The sequence below is a fragment of the Mus caroli genome, chromosome 13, assembly GCF_900094665.2.
Source record: "Mus caroli chromosome 13, CAROLI_EIJ_v1.1, whole genome shotgun sequence".
Taxonomy (NCBI): Eukaryota; Metazoa; Chordata; class Mammalia; order Rodentia; family Muridae; genus Mus; species Mus caroli.
Genome location: NC_034582.1, coordinates 91,965,346 through 91,970,104, shown reverse-complemented (window position 1 = coordinate 91,970,104; position 4,759 = coordinate 91,965,346). Strand labels below are relative to the sequence as shown.

Genomic DNA, 4,759 nt, shown 5'->3' with positions numbered 1-4,759 from the left:
TTTTATTTCCTTTTTGTTTCTGTCACCACCTTATCCTAGATGTTAAGGTTTATACACAAATCTGTGGCATTGTTTGCCAGGTTACTTGTCATTGAAACGCCATACCCTGAACACCAGTGTGAGGCTGTTATTTGGGAAATTTGATTTTGACTCCAAGGAAGATCTACTGCTAATTTATGTCAGATAAACAGAAGGGAAAACAGATTTAGAAATTTTTATTACAATGTTCTCCATAAATATTTTTAGTACATCTCTATTATGTTGACTAATAAATACTGGAATTTGTCGGGTTTTATTCAAGTGTTCACCAGCAGCAAAAGCTCCTCAGGGTTCTCTATGAGCCTGCCACATTTAACAACCCAATAGTATGGAACCGTGAGCGACTGATTTACATTTCCTGTTAAGCACTCAGGAGGCAGAGGCAGACAGATCTCTGTGAGTTCAAGGCCAGCCTGATCCCCAAGCCAGGACTGTTACACAGAGAGACAAAATAATTTCATTATTTTTTTCTGAAGGTCTGTCTGTGCATGGTATGGATGCATCACCAGTAGAGACCAGAAGAGGGCATCAGATCCCCAGAGGTGGAGTTACCAGTCGCTGTGAGGGGAGTGTTGGTGAAAGGTAGACCTCTGGAAAAGCTGCCAGAACGCTTAACCACTGAGCCATTGATCAAACCCTGGGTACATTGATATTCAGTACTTGTATCCAATGTGTACTAGTCAAAACAGGCTAATTAACAGTTCCATCTCCTTATTACTTTGTGTTTAGAGCCTTCCAACTCCTTTATTTACTCGTAAAATATGCAATAGGTCTTTGTGGACTGTGTTCGTGCTGGCTGGTTTTATGTCAGCTTGACCTAAGCTTTAGTCATCTGAGAATAAAGAAAATATCTCTATTGGCAGGCCTGTAAGACATTTTCTTTCTTAGTGATTGATGTGGGAGGGCCATGTGGGTGATGCTATTCCTAGGTTGGTGATCCTGGATTCAATAAGAAAGCAGGCAGAAGAAGCAAGCCATGAGAAGCAAGCCAATAAGCAGCACCCATGGCCTCCACATCAGCTCCAAGCTCCTGCCCTGACTTCCTTTGATGATGAACAGTGATGGGGAAGTGTAAGTGAAAATAAACCCTTTCTGCCCCATCTTGCTTTGGGTCATGGTGTTTCTCACAGCCAGAGACGGCTCTTAAGATGGTAGTCACCCATTGACTTTCATCACTCAAATCCTTTCTGCTAAGACAACTAAATGTAAATGGCAAAGACAGAAAGGATGAGTTACTCCATTGTCTTGGTGCACCAGCAGTTAACAGTGTGTTTCCATCCATCTTTCCATGGACCTGCATCCAGCCAATGGACCAATGGCTCTACCGTCCATCACGGTGGGGAACTCAAGGCAACGGGAGCACAAAAACAGCTAGTCATAGCAAGCCACCCACACCAAATGAATTCTCAGCTGGTTTTTTCCACTTTATACATCACAAAGTTTCCTACCTTAAGAATCGCCCTTCCCGGGCTGGTGAGATGGCTTAGTGGGTAAGAGCACTGACTGCTCTTCCAAAGGTCCTGAGTTCAAATCCCAGCAACCACATGGTGGCTCACAACCATCTGTAATGAGATCTGACGCCCTCTTCTGGTGTGTCTGAAGACAGCAACAGTGTACTTATTTATAATAATAAAAAAATCTTAAAAAAAAAAAAGAATCACCCTTCTCACCCAGTTAAAATGGGTCTTTCCGTATCAATCAAGACACCGTTTCACAGACGCTCTCAGGTGTAGTACAACTGATATAAACTTCTCCCCGACTAGCTTACAAACGAATGAGAGTCAGACTATGGCTATTTAATTTTATTTTATTTGACAATTACTGGAGGGCAGGGTAACCCCTAATCTACTCTTCTAACTGCAGGCCTGGCTCCCTCCCCACTGGTGCATCTCATATGGTTGCTGTTTCTCCTGGCCATGTGACCATGAAACCTCTCTTCTCAAGGTCCCTTCTCCCTCTCCCCTGTGGTCTCTCCTCTCTTCCTCTCACTTTCCCACCCCCAACCAGGAAACTCAAAACCCACCTACCTCTAAGTCCTCCATTAATTGGCTGTAGCTGATTTTATTTAACCAATTAAAAAATTCAAATTAAGGAACAAGGTTTACACAACAAAAGCGTCTAAACCAGAGAATTCACTCAAAGTCTTCAGTTACAGAATTTAGCATTACAATACATAGCCACAGACCAAACTCAGCACTCAACAAACTCAACATGCAGGAGCTAGCCTAGCGAATCCCTCACAGGTACCTGAAGGCCTGCCTCCCTGGAGATTCTAGGTTAAATAATGTTGACACAGCAACCAAAGCCACACTGTGTAAAACACAGCAGCCAAAGCCACAGCCTGCTGTGTTTTATTCAGTTACCCTTCCTGACTAATGGATGAAAATGGGATCACACAGGACCGAAGAGGTAGCTTGGGGGTTAAGAGCACTGGCTGCCCTTCTAAAGGACCAGGGTTCTATTTGCAGCAACCATGGGGTAGTGCAGGGCTGTTCACAACTTCAGTTCCAAGGGTCTAATGCCCACTACTGATCTCTGCAGGTACCAGGCATGCGCATGGTAAACAGACACATATACAGGCAAAACATCATACAGATAAAAACTGAAATAAAAACCTTAAAGGGGGATCATTGTCAGGAGTGGTAGTGCATGGTCATAGTCCCAGGTGCTTGGGACACTGAAGCAAGAAAATCACTTAAGCCCTGGGGTTCTAGGCCAGCCTTGGAAATATAATGAGGTCCCATTTGTGGGTAGGAAGGTTATTTAAGGAGAATTTAGGTGGAAATACATACATCTGATATATGTGAATACAGTCAAGTGAGAAGAAAATTCAGACAAGTGCTGTGCTTCAGGGCAATGGGACGAGCGGATGCTGAGCATCTTATAGAGAATCTAAGGTCAAGAAGAGAAGAGTCTAAAGAGATAGTTGAAAAACTATGGCCGTCTAGCATCAAAGGAAAAGATGAGCGAGCAAAAGTTACATTGAAGGGGCTCGATCCCTCCGGCTGCTGGGAAGGTGGGAGATCCTGTAATAGACACTTTGCTGAACAGGCAACAGGGCCATCTCTTTTTTTCTGCTACATGTGCTACATTAAGACGGCTCTTGGTCAGGGCTTTATTTTGATCCTAGTTAATAGAAGACAGATGTCTGGCATCTGGTTCTATAACCGAGTCTGGCCACTGTTTCTGAGCAGCTGGCAGTTGTGCCCGGGCCAGTCTCTGTGGGGAACTGCAACTTGCCACCAGTTGTACTCTCAGATCTGGGGAGACGAGGGGTGTGAGGTACTTTTACCTGAACCACGTGGAAGATAAGGATCATGTGTTCTGAGCTTCAGCGTTTCATATCTCAAGACCTATTATCGTATCAGTAATGCTTTATTATAAATTTCTTATAAAATTTTAGCATGGCATAGCTAATACATTTAGAGGCACTGTGCTTATATTTCTAAGGTAGCTACTTTGTTCATGGCTAAGCTGCGTCAGTCAGCTACGTTAGGTTGGAATCTCTTGAAAAGACCTACTGTCCTCACTTCAGAAGCTGCCACTGAATTAAGGGGTAGACCAAACTCATCAAAAGAGTTTTGAGGGCCAAAGAGATGCCTTCTTCATTAAGAGTCCTTGTTGTTCTTGCAGAGGACCCAGGTTTGGTTCCCAGTACCTATATAATGGCTCACAACTGTCTGCCACCCCCGTTCCAGGGTCTCAGTGTTCTCTTCTGACCTCCTCAGACACTAGATAAGCCCACAGTGCTCATACATACATGAACAACACTCATTCATTTAAAATGATTTTTAAAATTATTTAAAAGAATAACTTTGTGTAAAACTAGACCTGTCTGTGAATTTACTCTTCACTACACTAGACCATGCTTTCTTCCAGAGACATCTGTGGAAGCCTGTGTAAGAAAGTCGTGAACTTACTGTGAACTATAAATGGGGCAGCCTGAAGAATGCTCTTCCCAAAGGGGGCTTTTCAGAAAGAAGTGCCTGAACTATGACACTGAATCCACTTGAGAGCAAGGATGTGAAGGGGGTCCCTCGGCATGTCCTCATTATCTCTGTGGGGAAGGCAAAGGCCTGGGAGGAATAGTCGTGGCTCTTTTCACATGAACAAAGATGATAACATAACATTATAATGTCACAACGTGGGCTTAGCATATGATAACACCAGGTGTCTTCCCTCGCTGAACTTGTATCTGCTTAAGCCAACTGTAAACATAGCCTCATATTTTGTTTGTTTTAGTAATAAAGTGAGAAGTGCTTTGTTTGCACTGTTGTTGATCTCGGAAGCCTGGAGTCCCCGGTTTTATCCCCACTCAGATCCAGGACAGCTAGGGCTATACAGAGAAACTCTGTCTCGAAAAACAACAACAACAAAAAAAAACTTTGGATATATCCTTTCATCCTTGAGACAACCTTGCTGGCCATGGGATGGCTCAAAAGACATCTTCTGTGGCTTTTGTGTGGAACATTTTTTAAGACTCCTCCATTCACTTTGCATTAAACTCCAGGACATTAGCATATCCTCTAGTGGCCCCATCTTGGTAGTCTCATCTTTGCATTTCTTTGCATGAACAGCTTTGGAAATTCAGTCAAGCATACACCACTGACTTCACACCTTCTGGTGAAGAAGTAACAAAATTCTAGGCCTTTAGGTCGAGGCTTGGGAATGTAACCTTTGTGACTCATTGCTCCAAGGTATGCTAATCATACCTTGATAG

General features: G+C 43.4%; 1 long non-coding RNA gene across 1 annotated transcript in view; it reads right to left on the bottom strand.

The window, feature by feature from the left end:
* Positions 1-4,019: 4,019 nt before the first annotated feature.
* Positions 4,020-4,759, bottom strand: part of LOC110307567 — a 7,300-nt gene continuing 6,560 nt past the window's right edge. Inside the window, exon 4 of the long non-coding RNA XR_002379419.2 lies at positions 4,020-4,115. This is a non-coding gene — a long non-coding RNA (uncharacterized LOC110307567). The remainder of the gene's footprint in view (positions 4,116-4,759) is intronic.